The following is a 19088-nucleotide window of genomic DNA, read 5'->3' as shown; positions in this document are numbered from 1 at the left end:
GAAATCTTCAGTTTGCATAGGATTCAAATCAAGTTATGTTAGGCAGACCATCAGGCAACTAACAGGGCCACAAAAAAATAACGATTTTTCAATAAACAAAACTTGAAATTACACAAAATCTATGAACATCCCTGTATTGACCATAATTCAAATAATTTATTCGGTTCGTAGAATGACATTGCCCTGAATTCCATTATCACGAAACAATGTCATTCAAGGAGACTATATATTCGGTGCAACAACAACACGAAAAATATTGGTGCGTACAGAATTATGTAATTCAGACTAATGTTTGCGAGGAAATTAAATTTGAGGGTATAGGGTAGAATATTCTCAAGAGAGTTTTGATGAGAGTATTGACATTTAAGGAAGACATGTAAAACTAAGCTCTGTAAGTGTTATGACTCAATAAAACCGAATTTAAACGAATATTTCTTACTCCTCTTAAGCGTGTTCCATGAAGTTTAAGTTCTGGACAGTACAAAGTTTGCAGGAACATTCGAGAGAGCAGCTAGTTGGGCTGTAACTATATTGTTGAATAATAATAATAATAATAATAAAACAAAATTGGCTCTGTAAGGCCTTATTGCGCTTGAGCCTATGGAAAATCAGTTGATCGTGGAAAATTTTTGCGACTTGTAAGGGCAATATGTCATTGAAAACATTTGAATATTGTTAACTGTATTAGAATGCACAATTATTCTTTTTAAAATTAGTGTTTTAATGGTTACACTTCCAAACGGAAGTAACTCAAAATTTCGCCGATATTCTCATTCCAAACTCCACTCTTGAGTTACAAATAAACAGATTTTGAATAAACTATTGATTGTACATTTCATTTGATGGTCACGGCCAGTGAAAACACTTATAAATAGCTCAAATTTCCTTTGAATTTTTGGACTTATACAATCAAAAGGGCATAACTTCAAAACGGGCCCTACGATTTTTTTGAAATTTTGCCCAGACATGCACAATAGCTATAGAAAACGATTGGTGAGCACAGATTTTATGGAGATTTTTTTCTGATAATAACGGTCAGGGGAGCACCGTGGTATTTCATTCAGGGATTCTTCCACCTCAAGAAAATCATCCAGGAATTCGTAGAATGATTTCTTCAGTTATACTAACAGAGATTCTTTCAGGGACTACTCCTAAATTTCTTTCAGGGATGGCAGTAGGCGTTCTTCCAGAGATTCCGCCAGAAATTCTTTTATGGATTTTTAAATAGACTAAGTTTTTCATAGTTGCACGCGACAAGTGCAGTATAGAGATAAACTCTCCATGACTCGATATCGAAAACCGTATTTGAACTGATATTGTGTTCAATAACTCGATTCATTTCTCAGCACACATTTAATGTAACTGCGGCTTAAAGGACTTCTAGGGTAGCCGTGAGAACTAACTTCTACTATCGTTCGATAACTCCATATCGAAATACAGAATATTGAGTTATGAAGAGTTGATAATCTGCATTTGCACCGATATTTCAAGTTCTCCAGGGACTCCATAGAATAAAGAAGGCTTTAGAATCTACATGCGTAAGTTTAAATTATGACAGAGCTTTTTCGTTCTCAGCACTTCAGTAGTTGTATTTTGTACAACGCGGCTGCAAAATCTTCCCTTGCCAGACACAGCATCAGTGTGATGCTTCTGACGACGGTCAATCACGCGTGGAACGTTAGGTTAACATAGATAAAACGAGTATTGTGTTAATTTGTACGAAAGATAAAAATTCCCCAAGGACTTTATGGAATATAATATACAATATATTTATAGGATGTTGTGTACATTGATTGTTTTGAATTATGGCGTATGCTACATCAAAGTTTATTAAAAGTTTATTTTGTGTCGTTTGTATGAATATAACATATTGTGTGAATGTCTGTTAGGATTTCAGTACATGTTGTATACTGCCCATAAAAGTACATATTTTCGAATTGGATGATGAATGATGATGATGATGACTATGGATGATAATGAAAAGAACCTGCAAACGATATTTTGAATTAATGTATTTTTTAGAATATATTAGCAATATACGATTGCAGGAAGCCGTCATAAGCATTTAGTATAAATATTGTCATTTTTTTTCAGGCATGTTGGAACAATCTGTTTCGAGTTAATGTCTCTGCTTACGGGTCCGACACACCCCATTTTGGCTCTTCATACAATGGTATGTTGAATTCAGATTGATAATGAAAATTGACTGCACTGTTAAGTGGAACTGCATGCAGAGCAAGACTCAAGCTAGGGTGATGGCTACCTACATGCATACACGTTAAATGAACCCAGGCATTTGTCGGTTATAACAATACAAATTTTCAAACATTTTTAAAAAATACAAAAAAGTTTAAAGCCTAAATAAAATTTCCTTATATGCGTGTTATGAGCTAAGGTCTAAGCCAAAAAAAAAAAATCATTTTGATTTCTAAGCTACGAAAGAATATACAAAATTCCAAAGTGCAGCCCGTCTCAAGATGGGGTTGGGTATTAGAGGGTTAACTTTTTGTTAAAATCTAACATTTCAATAGTTATTTTCTCCTCGCATGGTTAAGTTTATCTCGATCGACCCACTTGAATTTTGACAGACGAATTGAATTTAAGAACAAAGTTAAAAGATGGATAGTTATTCTCAAATTTTCGGAGGGTCAATAAATATCGATTTGGATTTTAGTTTATTTTGCATTGTAAATACTTTATTTTGTATATGAATTTTGACCAATTGTTTTTGAAAATGTTGTGAAAAAATATAATGCTGCTGCAGTCACATATTGAAAAATAAATGCATACCAGTCCAAAAGGGAACTTTCAAACCCCCACAGCAAATTTGAAACGTGAATTATGTTCATTGGCAATTTAGCCTTAATGAATTGCCAACTGATAAAAATTATTGGGTGTCATCGGGCAAACTTCGATATGGCGGTCGTAATTTTCCATTTGATCAAAACATATTAGTCTTTCGACTTAAAACATAGTAACAGTGGTTTTCATGGTTAACTCGATAGTTCTTTGGATTGTAGTTGCACTGGCTATTCAGATTTTTACGCTAGCATGCCATCAATTTTGAATCACCCCTTCTGACATTTCTTACGTACACTATAATTTGTTTGTAGTTCGATCGAAGCAAGCTCCGTGGAAATGTAAATTTGTGTTGTTGACGTTGCAATGTCAGTTTTTTTTTTAATTTGTTTCCAGGACCTTGAAATATCGAATATGTTTCAAAGTTTTCTAGTGTTTTGCTATTTTTTTAGATAAATGAGGAGCAGTGGACGGTAGCAAATCGATGCCAATAGTAGCCACAAGCTGAAGTGACTTTATGCAGGAATGATTCCGATTTTCGTTTGAAAATGCGCTGTAACCGTCGAACAACAACGGGGGGTAATTTGACTTTGACATTACTTGCCTTCAGATTTTTGGTCTTAGTAGGCAATCATTTTATATTGTTGATTGAAATGTCAATAATTTTCACTGGATTTGTTTTGCAGCTGCGTGTTTTTTTTTGTATTACAATATCAACCCCATTATTCATAAAACTGTATTCTTTTCATTTTAGGCATCAGTCGATTACAATTAGAATAATGGAAAGCGTTAATGGGCCAAGCTTATGGAGATAAACTATCCAGCTTTTTACGCTAGCTATAAAACAACAGGGGGTGATTCAATTTTGACATGTCTTGTTCACAGGTTTTATAGTTAAGTCATAGTAGGCACTGAATTTCATTTGTTGATTGAACTGTCAATAATTTTTAGCACATTTGGTATTCATTTCGTAGTATTCGTATTATTTTACATTTACAAAATTTATTTCATAACCTTTTCATAATTTCATAATTTCATAACATAATTCTAGGTGTTCGAATTGAAGTAAATACGCATTAACAAATAATGGATTGAATAAGCATTTGTTTTGGAAATCCGTGGAATAAAAATAAACTGTTTATGTGTTACCTGAGACGAGACTCGCGAAGACGGTCTTCTTTTTCTGTGATTGCTGAGTTTTTTTTCTTATTCAACTTTGTGCATACCAATTATGCGCATGCGCATACCAATTATGCGCATGCTGTTCAAATTCTCACATGAACCTCTCAGCAAAAAATGATTAAGTTTGCATCACATAGAATCATAAATAGCCATATGAGTGAAATTTCATGCCAGCAAACGTAGCAGACATTAGAAATAATTAATCTTCTGCTTAGATTTATCAGCAACTTTGGAAAAAACTGCTCCGCCGACTGAGGTTTTTAATAACAGTTTACTTTGAACACAATACTTTTAACTTTTTCAGCCATAAAAACGGTGGGCTGCATTTGACGTTTCGTGAGAGGGGAATCTGGGCTGCATATGACGTTGATATTTTTCCTCTTCGCGAGTCTCTCTCAGTGTGTTACCGATGAGCATCGATTTATATTCAAACCTTTGTTTTCAAAATCGTTGCTTCAAACCAAGCTAACGGAGGAGATTCCCTGAAAATTGTTGACAAGGAAGCGTTAAAAGAATATTTGCTGGCTGATCTTACTTTTAGTCAATGTGTGTGTGTGTGTGTGTGTTTGTACAATCCACCTCCCACTGACCGGCAGTGCTTTTATGGAAGAAATTTGTTTGCAGCTATTTATTGACACACATTTATGTCTTTATAGATGCAGACAATTTTAGCCCTGGAGATGAAAGGTGATAGCTCTACTGCAATTCCAACGACCCATTTCAAGAATGGCTGTTCATACACACACATTCTGAGGTCATTTTCATCACAGCAAGCCCCGCATGAAAACACCCAGATATCAAATGGATATCTAAAATGAGTTCACACTTCCCGAATCGAAAATTAGATTTTCGACCCTGGCACGTATCTAGTGGTTTCAAAAGTTGTATAGTTCAGAACGATCTCACCAGTTTTTATTGTAGTTAATTCCATCGCCATTTTATGTTCACCTCACTATGAACACGATTAACAGCTGACTTTTTTGCTCGTCCTGTAGGAGCGAGGAACACACTTCCTGACAGTCGATCGTGACACGCTGACAAACGTAATATATTCTAAGGCTTATATGTTTTGACTATATCCACTATCATCATTTCACAAAGCTATTTCTCTTTTCACATTTTTCGATAGGTGGCATAGCACCCCCATCCGTTTCCATATTTCACCAGCCGAATCTTAAATCGCGAAAACGAAACAAAACGTGACAGCGAATTCAAAACGCAGCCGCCCGCGCGCACAGCTTGCTGCGATCTCTGATCTTACTTTTAGTCAATGTGCACCAAATTATGGATGTATTTATTGAACAAATGGCTGATTTAACATTATCCACCGGATGGAAAACAGCTAGTTGACGCTCTATTTGACACTCATCATTCGCCTGAAGGGTAAGTGTAGCTTACTCTGCAGTCTTATACAATTCCAAAGCCAATCAAACGTTTGAAAAAAAAAAAAAAAAAAAAACAATTATCAACCCCTGTGGAGCTCTTACAGGTCGGACTCGATTATCCGGGGACTCGATTATCCGGGATTCGATTATCCGGAATTTGTTTGTTGATAATCTTGTTTTTCAATTTTTATGCTTTAGTCTGAGATAATTTGGTATTGCAATAAACAAAATGAATGGTTTTGCAGATTTTAACGTATTCACGAAAAGGGGTTTTTGAAAAAGTGGATTTTTGTGTATGCTGGTCAAAACAATTTTTTTCTTGTAAGGGCCCCTACTGTTCCTAGAAAAAAATTCTGGCTACGCCACCGCATTATATAAATAAAACAACGAAAAAAGATAATATTTAGGTTTTTTTATTGAAGATTTCAATTTTCTTTCTTAGTGATTCGATTATCCGGAGGATTCGATTATTCGGAGTGAAAAAAAAAAATCGACACTCCGGATAATCGAGTCCAACCTGTACTTAGGTTTTGCACCAATTGGAAGTGATCATCAAAATATTGCCGAAAAAATGCCAGGAGAACTTAGAGGTCGCAATGATGATCTCCATAGATTATTTTCACGAACATAGATCTAAATAAAATTACCCAAAGCTTTTACGGACAGAATGGTGTTGTACTAGACCGATAGCAACCGTTCACATTTTTAGTAGGATTATGAATTTGAAAATCACAATTTGATATAATTATTTTCTGCAACAAGCATGATTGCTAAGCGGTGTTTGACGTGCTACCTCCAAGTGGTAGTTTTATGTTCATTAAAAAAAAAACATCGCAGATTTTTGCTACTGTTATTATCCATGAGCTACTGTTTGAAGCAAATTTGTTCACTTCAAAAGATAGAATGAGTATTAAAAAGGTGAGAAACCATATTGTAATTTTGATTTCCTGTGAACCTAAAGTGAAAAGTTTTGACACAACTTTGTCAACATTATTTATTTTTTCAGCACACAGCTTCCTTTGATTGAACTATAAAAAATTATAGTGTGAGCAAGGAATGTCAAAGGGGGTGATTCAAAATTTATGGCAAGCTAGCGTAAAAAGTTGGATAGTTCAATCGTTCAATTTTTCATCATTGCCTTCAATATATTGAGAACCACAGACAACAAACATAACGAAACCCTGGCGGGCTCGGCCGTAAGATTTTTGAAACCTTCCTTAAAACTTTACGGAGACAGGAAACAAATTTAAAACATGAATTGAATGCACATCATGAAACAATTGATCTTCTTCAAAGACTATGTCGTTAATCAACAACAAAATATATGGTATTGAATTACTTCTATCATTACCGACTATGGGGCTGACCGGAGAATTAGCTTTTTCAATCCTAGTTTAGCATTTGTGAAGGAAGTTCATATGTTGGAACCGTTTCAGTTGCAGTTTGAGATGTTTTATCAAGTGAAATTATGGCTTGAACTCTACAAATGTACAAATTTGTTCAAATGAAACCATTTGGTTTTCATGACTTGAACAATCGTCGTATGTTACACTCTTTCATGTAGTTTAGTTAGTAATATATCATTCACAGAGCTGAAAATGTTCTCCAAGTCCATGCGTCGGAACTACGTCGAGCAGGTACGCTATGTAGCACACCAGATCCGCTCTCCAGCGGATCAGGCGCCAATCTCTTTGATGAAGAAAGTCCTCTGATGACTGCTTGCGACAAACCTAAAATGACAAATCATTAGTATTAAACATAAAATTAGAAAACAGTGAAAAGATTTCCATATCCTGCAACAAAGACAATTCTCTCAAGACAAGTCAAAAGGGGGTGATTCAAAGTTTATAGCGAGCTAGCGTATACAGCTGGATTCCTCAAAATGTGCAGTGTTTAATCGCCCCTATTCGTATTTTTAGAACTGCATTGAATAGTTTTGTGAAGGCGAATTTACTACAGTTGGGGTGGATTTACGCTCGTTGGGGGTCCGCTACATGGAATGACTCGACTTTGATGTCTAAGTACCGTCGCATTGAAGTCTCCATATAAAAAACAAATGTTTATGTTTATGTGCGTTTCGTGACGATTTGCACTCCAGATACGTTAGTATGGAGCATTTTCATCAGCTGTCAGTCGTTCCAACTAACGGGTCGGATTCGCTAGATGGAAGGCAGTCCAGTTCCAACCAGCGAACCCCCGCTGTATTAATATTTGGAAAGCATTTGACATAGGGGTTCGCTGCATAACCCTTAGAAAAAAAAACATCCTAAGAACTAATTAATGTAATGTTTTTTCCAACTTTTTTGTAAACTGTTGTAATCATAGACAAATTAAAATTACAATTTCAACATTCTAGAGAAAAATTATCAACAACTTGATTTCATTTCTATATAAACAAGCGTCCATCCAGAATATTCAACCCTAATCAAATAGTCCACAAAACAGTCGCTTGTGGTGAAGCGGAGAATAGCAGGTGTCACGGGGAATGTGTCTATTGATTTTTTGTTAGAAATTCACTGTCCAATGTTTTGTAACGTATGTCAGCCTATCAATAAAAAACGATTGCAAATTTGCTACATTGACATTTATGCAATGTGCCGGGAAAAATGACGAGATAGGTATTCATTCATCTAGGGATTTTCCATGCAGCATCAAAAATTTCTCATACTCCGACTGGCATCAGTTAATTAAAACAATGATTCCTACAATACGATACCTAAAATAACATAAGAAAATATATAATGAAATGCAGTTATTTGGATAACAAAAATAAAAGAGAATTTGGATACTAAGAAATTCTTTATAAACGTGAAATGTTTTGACAAATGAATCAACAAACGAAACCCATTACCTACTGAGATCAAACCATGAAAACTGAAGGCAATAAATGTCAAATTCAATTCACCCCTCGTTGTTTTATAGCTAGCGTAAAAAGCTGGATATGCTCGATGTTTTCTTGACTTGATTGTCCTTTCGATATCGAGTTATGGAGAAGTGACTGTACAAGTCTATGGAGCTCTGCATAGAAACCAGTCGCACTCTTTCATGGAATTAGTAAACAACAAGGCCAGCAAACGTCAAAATCCCATACAAAATCAAAACATTGCAGAGACCCTTAACACATCTTTAATGAGTACCTTAAAAAATAATGCCCTGTCTTGATGCATGAGGAATATTTGTATCCAGCTTTTTACGCTCGCCATAAAATATGCTATAAAATATAGCATATTGTCAATATGCTATAAAATATTTGACGGAAGCTGACTATCACCACTGAACTGAAACTTCGAATTATGTCCTCAGCATGCCTTGACGAATTTTTTATTGTTTTCTTTCTGTCAATCAAATGAAAATTTTGTTTGGATTCACGGAAATAGTCATAATGGTTACATTTAATAATGAAGAACAATTTATTTTATTTTAGGCTTAAACAAGTTAGTCGACCATACCTCACAACAACCTGAAGGAGAAATGTTCAAAGGACTCGGCTTAGCATTTTGAATTGCGAAAGACCAAGGCTTACAAATTTGCCAAAAACAGTCATATAGATCAAACATATCCTTACTAAATCATACAATGAAGTCTCACAGAATCGTGTTTGAAGTTTGTCAGATTTACATAATCCTGGAAACAATTTACGCAGCATGTCGTCGGGCCGTAGTTCTTACAAAGTTCAAGGCATGGTTTTCACATATTTCTGGGTGGGATTATGATAAAATCCTAAAAAACATCATTAGGCATCAGACAGGATTATAGTTTGGAAATTTGGATAAGGTTCTGAGGAAACGCCTAGCAAGTTTATTACAGCAAATGATTCTCAGTTAACCAGTAAAGCTTCCTAATTGTTACTTAATTTTGAAAAAGATCCTTATCAGTATTTTTACAAAGTTCGGAACTATATTTTAACAAGATATTAGGCGAAATCCTTATAATATGAGGTGAGATTCTCACGCAATGTTTTGTAGATTTCTTACAGAATACTGAAAAGGATAATTTCAAAATCCTGGACATCATACTCACAGATTTCATGACAAAAGTTTTTTTTAGAGCAAGAGTATGGCGTAATAGTGAGCACGATTTTAACTATGGGTAATATTATCACAAAATCCTGGGAGATGTTCTCACAAAACATTGTGTCGATTGCACAGTAGCAGAGATCCCCATTTTTAAGGTAAATTGCATTCCATTTTCCAGACATCAATTCTTTGAATGATTTTCATTCGATTTACGGAAGTGTTGTACAGCACAATATTGTTTCAATGATATGGCCAAGCTGCAGGTATTGCGGACTTGCTTGAAATAAAACCTAAAACAAGAAAGGGAATGATTATTACAGCAGTATTTATGAAAATCGAAATTAAATTTTAGTTTGAGTGACAGAGAAGCTATGAAAATTATTTCAGTGAGTGATGGGTTACTAAGGATTTATTTTCGAGTTTCAGTTCAGTGGCGGTTGTAAGCTCCTGTCAAATTTTTTATAGCATGGCGAGCGTAAAATGCTGGATATGAGTCGAGAAAATCCTTTTTTCTTTATTCACAGTAGGCTTTTAACAAGATATTTCATTTCTTATGACGCCTGCAGTCAAAACTTGCGTGTATTTTTATATGGCAGAGAGGCATAAGGATAGGTTTGCTATAATGACGAAAGAATGCAAGCGTAGGGAAACGGTTTATTTCTGTCCGTCTCGGGTTCTAGCAAATGCTATGAAATGTGATAGATCAACTGTGATTTATTAAAAGTGGTAGATAGAAGCAAATGAAAGATACAACTACAAAGTACGAGGAAAGGGACGGGCCTTGGATTGAACTCACGACCTTCTGCTTATGAAGCAGAAACGGAAGCCATTAGACCACCAACCCCGTCAAAATTTGTTATAAATCGGTGGTAAAATAAATATAACATACAATTTAAGTAGTGGCCCCAATTGAAGCTGTTATTTGAAATATTTTTACACAATAAACATAATTGTTTCAAAAGTATTAAAAACTGATACTTGATGGAAGTTCAAAATCGTGGTCTGAAAAATGATAATACGACGCATTTTGTTTTACAAAATTGTAGCAACACATTTTTAATTAAAGTACTTTTTTATAAAGACATCTATGCAAGGTGACTTGCAATACTTGATTTCCAAGCAATTTTGAGTTTGATAAAAGTGGAAAACTTTAGTGTTAAGTCTATTTTACAGTCAAAAGAGTAATAATTGACTCGTTGAAACTATTGTTCAGTCAAAATATTGAACCTTTTTGATATAACGCCTCAGTTTCCCGTACAATAATTTCTCAATTATTTCCTTACAAATAAGTAATCGAAATGCTCCTGTGCTGGTATGAATGCTTTAAATACACAATTAACAATATTTAACAAGTGCGAGTAATAAAAAATAGCAACATTTTGTTGGCAAAAACTAAATTAGCATTGAGTGTTGCAAGTCACTCCGCACAAGGACTTTTGAAAAATTTCTTCTTTTTTATGATTTTTGATATGATAAAATAATTCGATTCAAACTTCTGTCATCTCATTATGTAGGCGGGTCGGCCATTGATAGTTCAAAAAGGAATTTAGATTTTTAGATGACGTTTAGATCATGGTTTCGTCTGGTTGAACTTAAAAAGTGTTGCAAGTCACCCCGTTTGACGGTATCTAACTTAATACTAGAATTGTTTTTCACTTACGGGAAGATGGGACATTTTAAAAGGAAAAAACTTTGCCGAAGACATTAGAACCCTGATTGCACGCGTTTTGAAGTTGTTCAATATTTACTGCGGGTAAGAATGCGATTTTTTGGGGAATATCATGCAAATGTGAGCCATCTTTTACATGAGAACGTTTCGCATAATACATTTGACCTAATGGACGTTTAACATGATGTATAACAGATGACTGTGTTATTATTCCAACAGTCAGTTCTTGTACAAAAATATAAAGCTAAAACCTGTCCATCAAATTATAAACTTAGCCTTACTTAACAATAATGATAATTGAAATACAATGCGCCATTATAATTTCTCCGAATTATGGGAACATATAATGTATATTGGACCACTTTTGTATTCATGCAAAAAAAACACCTAGAAAGTCACATTTTTGTCCTCAGTAAATCTAGAATAACTCTAAAACGCGAAAAATAAAGGGTATGATTTCTTCGGCAAAGTTTTTCCTTATAAAATTTTTCATCTTTTCGTAAGGGAAAAAGTTCGAATGGGGCAAGAGTATATTTTAAAGATTTCTAGCTCAATTCAAAACAAATGTTATAATTGTCATGGTCGTTCAAATTCTCTTTAAGTAAGAGACTTTCACTCTAAATACCATAGAAATCGCTTGAGATTCGGAAAAGTTATAGCTTTTGTTATAGGGTAAATGATGGCTTCGTCACCCTGAGGGTATTTTCAGCAGCACTAACTTATCGTCCTTGTTTAATTTTATCTACGGAACAAGAGTTACCATCAATGTACTCAATATATTCCTTGAACTATAATCTTCCATGTTAACCTCATCTTTCATAAAAATATGATGTAACATGGGTTTTATCCATGGGGCAGGACACTAGGTCCAGTATTAAAATATTAATATTAATTATTGATATTGAGAAAATTATCAAGTATGCATGGAGTTATGCTGTTTGCCTGTTGCCGGAGTTGCCAAGGCAAATTGATTATTTATGTGAAAAAACAAGTTGTGTTTATCGTCAGATCGTATGATCAAAATATATAAGAAATCCGTCCGGTGCAACATAAACCACACTGTTTGATGCCAACATCCATCTGGTAGTCTGGCTAGAAGGAGACTGGCACCTTGTACGATGCATCACATTCAGTGAAGCTCCATTGTCATCAATGCCCCACACCTTTCCGTAACTCGATTCCGATGCAATTTGTCTCCTATGGTATGTCATATCGGCAAGACATACAATCCTCGATCCCTAGCCTCTTGTTTATAAACCCCCACCATTGACTTAAATTCAATATACTTCTGTCAGATGTATTTAGGAAAATCGTAGGTAACTCGATGATATCATAAAAATAATATATATTAATCCGTATTAACGGATATTAATATCAATATTAATGAGTGTCTTACCCCATGGTTTTATCATTGAATGAAATAAATGCTTACGAAATTATCGTCATTCGTGAGCTGCCGAATAAAACAACACAAGAACAGCTTAACCCGTATAGACCTGAGTGAAAGCAAAAATTCTGAAACCCTCACCGCTCAGCGAATTTTTAATGGATTCAAATGATTTTCTATCAGTATACTGGCATACATATCTAGTTTCTAGAAGTGGACAGAGGAATGTGGCCGGAGTTATTCTGGTGGATCACAGGGTCAGGTCGGGTGAGAAGGGTACTGTGCGTTTGTGCCCCTGAAAGTAGGCAAATTCCAAGTCATAAATAATTTCCGGAATCGGCTATAATATGGCCACTACATGACGGAATTTTAAGAAAATTGCATCAGTGTAAACCTTTTGAGAAACGATTAAATTGGATAACAATGAGTTTTGCATTAGATTAATCCTACACAAGATTCGGGTCCCGGGACGCCTCAAACTTATGATAAAGTGGCCAATTTGTATCTGAACATCTGTGTCAAGCTTATGGGAACGCATTTTTGTGCATAGTTATGTTTGATTTCTACTTTTCAAGAGTTGAAACGGTTAAGAATCCAACAAATTTACAGCCGGTTCTTCCGGGCATTACGTCTGAATGGCCAAATCAGGTATATATTTAACGGTGCAAAACTCTTCATTTATAATGTTGAATATCAAATCTTAATGATTTATGCAAATTAAAATGATTCTCATTGCCAATAAATAAAGGTTACTTGGCATGTCCCAAAAAAAAAAGCCCTTTTTTACCCGACTTGACCCAGTGACCCACCGGAATAACTCCGGCCACAGGAATATTTCCAAGTTCCTCTGGCCACTTCCAGAAAATAGATATGTGGGCCAGTGAACTGACAAAAAATCATTTGAATCCGTTAAGAATTCGCTGAGCGGTGAGGGTTTCAGTATTTTGGCTTTAACTTTATTTAACTCACCACTTTGAAAGGTCCAATTCTTCGCTCCAATACCAATTTGTCACAAAAGCTACGCACCGATCACTCATGCACTATTAAACTTTTGACTTGTCTTGAAGCACTCAAAAATACTGAATTTTTATGCTTTAAATCACAAAATAAAATTAATGCACTTTGCTTTCCTCGGCAATCACTTTTTATTACGGGAATAGGTTGCCAGAAAACCATATCTAATTGCGGTGTACTTTTTATTCACAACTAGTGGTCCCGGCAAACTTCGTCTTGCCATCAAGTAGGCTGTTGGAATACGCTATGAATCGTCCCATACAAAATGACAGTTCCATTCACGCTCGTTTTTCCGACTTTCCCGGTGAAAATCCTGTGATTTTTATACACACAAACACGTCGGAACCCTTGATAAACGAAATGAAGTTATAATCATTCAAATCCGTTGACCCGTTCTCAAGCCATTTCGTGACATACAAACACCATTCCATTTATATTTATATAGATTTAAATTCATTGAAAAAATCGAACACAATTAATTAATGCATTGGAATAAGGCAACAAAGCATGCATTGGTAATAATTGGGCCTTTCAATACTCTCCTTATCTGAAGATTGTAGCGCATAAACTTTAATATACTGACAAACATTTGAAACATACGTCTTTCAATAGGTAAACAATTTTGGCAACACTCCTGTTGTTCTACAGGCAATCAGAGGATGATGCTGTTGTGTCAAGTCATATGTGCATTGATTTGCAAAGGGCCTATTTTGATTTTTTCATACACTGAGAATAATATGAACGTAAAAAAAATGTTCAAATAGGGTAAGTGTTCCCTTAGTTGTGGGTGTTCCTATAGTTGCGGTAATGTCGTTTTCACTTATTTTATTACATTAGTCACAGAACCGAAACTGCCAATCGACGTATTGGCTTGTTGATACACGGAATAGTTAAAAAGAGCGTCCAAATTGCTTTAAAACTGATGAAATATCACTAAAATTGCTAAAACTTTTCTTGCTTGTACCAATAGTTGCGGTAAAGTGTTCCTATAGTGGAGGATCCCATATGAAAACCACGGATACCGCAACTATAGGAACACAAATTAAAAATATACCGCAACTAAAGGAACAGTGTACCAATAGTGGAGCTATTATTTTTCACTGACATGCCGTGGATTACTACGATGAAATCATTTTTTTTCATTAAGTCAATGGTCGTTACTTCCCGTTACAACATTAACATGTGCATTAAATGCGCTACTTGAATTAAGGCGATTATATGAAGTTCAATCGTGCTTAGTACCTCCACTATTGGTGCATCTACCCTAGCCTGTAGAATTTTCAATTTCGCGTTACCGTTTTTTTTTTTTTGACGCATATACACTAGGGTGCGGCTTATTTTCCAAAAGTTCTCAAAACCAAAAATTCGTGTGCTCTTGTGAATTTAAATCATATTAGAAGAGAAACCGCAAAGTTTGAGCCAAAAATATTAAGATTTAGGGTCAATGTACCAATAGCCGCATAGCTAACAACAAAAAATCGTATAAAATCGAAAAATAACGCTAGCGTCATTATTTTTACATCATCTGAAAGCTTTTTATCTTGGTTTTGCGGGATAAATATGAAAACTACGAAAACTCAAATGTATGTATTTATTATTGCGTGTGCCACTATAGGAATACATGTGCCTATAGTAGCACTATTTCTAATTCCTGTTCCTATAGTAGCACTAGCATCACGGCGTTGGCAAAATACTTATCAAAATCGTATTTTTACAAAACTTTTATATTTTTCCTACACAGTGTGGATTAAAAGCTTTCGTTTGATGTAAAAAAGTTGTTATTTCATCAAGTATTTTGTATAATAAAAAATAGTTTCTCTCAGTAGTGCTACTATAGGAACAATAGGTTTACTATAGGCGCAAGGGAGCTCAAATTTTAAGCAAAACTAAATATTTCGATCATTTTTTGAACAAAATCAAGCTGTGTATCAATGGTACTTCATGTCAAAAAATATTTTGAAAAGATTTATAGCTAAACGGCCGTAAAAAGCCACTAGTGCGACTATAGGGGACTGTCCACTAAGGGAACACCGACCCTATATATTTATTTATTTACCGTCTTTGAGCACAGGTCACACAGACTGAAAACTTAATATTATGTACTTTACTTAAATTCTATCTCTTATCCTATTAACAATTTAGGGGTGGCGCATGCGTCTTGAAGGTGAATTTTCAAGTTATAAGAACTGGCCTTCAGTGAAGTCACCATAACTTCGATTATTTCTCACCAATTTTAACACTTTTAGCATAATTATTTTCAAAATTAAATTAATGAAAACTTTGTTGAACATCAAATTTGTCTTATATCGGAACAAATCTTTGTTAAAAGTAGTTTTCTCGGAATTTTTCTTCATTTTACTGGAAAAATTCATATTTGTTTTACCATAACTTCATGAATACTAAACCTGTTTAAAATATTTGTATGTACATGTTTTTGAGCAAAACATAGTTGTTTTCATACTCTTCATACAACATATGTTTCGAAAAAATGGGTTTGGCTTAGTTTTGTAACAAACAAATCGAATTTCATTAGATTATTTATGTTGTTTTCGCCAAAAATTACATTTTTCTATAAAACTTGTGTTTATAAAGCAATTTGTTTTATCTACCAGTTGAATAGTGCATATATTTTTTTAACATGAGCAAAAATACAATTGTTTTAAAATTATTTTAAAATTGTTGACAAGTTCTTTTCAAAGGTTTATCAAATGAGGAAAACCAGTTTCAGCTTTAAAAATATTGTTTAACTGACAAAAAACTGACGTTTTTCGTTAAGAAATCGAATGTGGAATGAAAAGTATGAAATTAATTAGGTATACAAAAAGATTTGGAACCGGTTGAGTATTCATGAAGTTATGGTCAAACAAAAATATTTTATTAGTAAAATGAGGAAACATTTGGAGTAAACTACTTTTTATTGAAACTAGTTTTGATTTTGCACAAATTAGATATTCTACAAAGTTTTCATAAATCTAGTTTTTAAAATAATGGTGCTGAAAGTTTCAAAATTGGTTAAAAATTAGACTTCACTGAAGGCCATTTTTTGATAATTTGAAAATTTACCTTCAAGACGCTTGCCCCCCCTCTAAATCTTAATATTTTTGGCTCAAACTTTGAGGTTTCTCTTCTAATATGATTCGAATTCATAAGAGTACAAGAATTTTTGGTTTTGAGAGGTTTTGAAAAATAAGCCGCACCCTAATAGACAGTAGTGTGAGTAGCGAATAGGGGCATGCATGTAACCCATTCAAACACAACTCTGAAATTCAAGTAATCCGATAATCGTGTTCCGTGGATTTTTCTTGCAGAGCAGAATATTATGAATCAATTGACCATGACGTCACGCTGCAACTTCTAGGCTGGATTCGCACTTGCTGCAAGACCATGACATGGTAATTTTTACAGCCGAAATGCTGCCTTAGTGAGATTGAATACAAAAAATATTCGATAAAATAAATGAAAACGAAATTAGGCAGCGTCCATTTATGACATAACGTTAAAATGTACAATTTTTGACCATTCCCCCCTCCGCAACGGTCTTTGCATGAAAAAAATAAATTTTGTGTTTGAGTGTAGTCCCCCTTCCCCTAGAGCGTTACGTAATTTGTGGACGGTGCCTTAGTCTGCATAAATTTAGTGGCGTTGTGTATTCAATTTGACTCTTTGCTATTCTATTTATAACTGCCATTCTGTTCTCAGTGTAGTCTGTATATTTTCTGCGTTGGCCCTTTCAACAAGTAGAACATAATGAGTGACGTTCAATTTCAGGATTTGTCAACAAATACGAAATGTTACCAATACATAAACTAGTTTTTCGCAGTTTTGGATTGCCGAAGTGAACATTTTTGTTGCCGACAATAGTAATTGCATTGCCGATAAAAGAACAAGTGACTTTGGTGAGGAAAAATAGAAGATTAAGAGAATAAAATAGTGTTTTGTGTATAATAATTATCAAATCAAGAGTGCTCAAGTGTAGTTAAGGTGTCTGCTGCTAATTTTTGTGCTCTATTGTTGCATAATATTACCCTCTTAAAAGTTCAGCTGGTTAGGTTGCTGACAAAACGAAAGTTCCACTAGCTGTTTGTTGTGTTTTTGGCATTCAAATTGTTATTTTCGGACGAACTTTTGTTGGTTGGAACAAAATAAAAATAAAATCTTTTTCGATATTCAATGTAAGGCCCGTTCTAGTCCTATCATAAGGATTATATTGACCCATAGTAGAGCAAAAGTTCGACCCAAATATTATCTTACGAAAATAATTGCAAATTGCATATTATCTACATATAACCTTTAGTTTTCGTGAAATATGCCTAATTGTGCGAAAAAATCACCGAAATGTAATGTTTTTACTAAGTTTCACGAAAAAAATATTTTTTTTGGTGTGTTACAAAAAATCCTAGCTTGGGCAATTTTCAGATGCCAATTTAGTATGTATTTTCCTTCAAACATAAGTTTAAGGCTGGTATATAGTATGCCTGTCATAAAAGTATCAAAATTTTGTGATTCAGCCAGCGAGCTTTTGCCCCACACTGGATATGAGCTCGAGCCAGTGGGGAAAAACTTCGTTTAAGACAAGCAGTTTTGGAACTGTTATTACTAAATATGGTAAATTTTTCGACAAAAGTTTGTTCACCAAAATTGAAGCCAATTTGTTCATGTGAAGGTTCACTATGTGGTATTTATTTCTTTACATCGGCTATTTGTTTTTCTAAAAATGTTGGTTATTCCACTAAGGTCAAACTTTTACTCCACTTTATTTTACAAAAAAAAAATCTGTTGAGCAATGCACTACTTGAGCATCTACATAGGGGAACTTACGTATTCTCGGCAGTCTAAGCCGATACCGCGCTTCTTTTGTAATATTCTCGGACATCAGCAGACAAATTCCATGTTTGTCTGTTTACATTTATGCGTTGCTCAATCCTCTATCGGTTCACACAGACTTGTCAAAATGCTTTTGGAAACGTTTTTACAACGCTGCGAACATCTCTTGTCAATGTGACTATTGTCGGCAGGCTCATTCTGTTCGGCAACTTTCCCATAAGAACTGCTGGTGAATCACTTCGGCAGCTCCAAAACAGTCGCATTTTGAGGCGTGTTCATTTGAATCGATGACATCTCTGGCGGTATTGTTTGTTCATTCTCGGAAATCTCGTCAGTGGGAAGCGGACAGAACAAAGAATAATCTGAATGGTTTCAATTACGTGGTTTGGTAGAATAATACTGTGAATTTGGCGTTTGAAATTTGGTTGCCGATAATAGTCGAATGGTGCCAAAGCCGTAAGTCTCCCTAGTTCTTTTTGTTATGGAGATTTTCCTCAATGATATTTTCAGATATACTTTTTCCAAGTTCAGAAGCTTGGATAATCCATGCCGAAGTTAATCGATAATGTCTCTATAAGCATTGCTTCGCTGTTTATTAGGTATCAGATGGATTACATTGGATACCTTGAAAGGCATTTGATTATATTATTTTCAACTCAAAGCAATAAAGGTTCAGTATCAATAATATAATCCTAAATTCCTCCAATACAATACCGGTGGCGCCATCTCTCCAGTTTCTCGCATCGAAAGCTTCGCCCAGCAACTCAGCAAAGCTCACACAACGACGGTCCATGGCAACCATTAGTCAGCAA

Source organism: Aedes aegypti, chromosome 1 (genome assembly GCF_002204515.2).
Source record: "Aedes aegypti strain LVP_AGWG chromosome 1, AaegL5.0 Primary Assembly, whole genome shotgun sequence".
NCBI classification, from domain to species: Eukaryota; Metazoa; Arthropoda; class Insecta; order Diptera; family Culicidae; genus Aedes; species Aedes aegypti.
Note: the sequence above shows the minus strand (reverse complement) of the source record.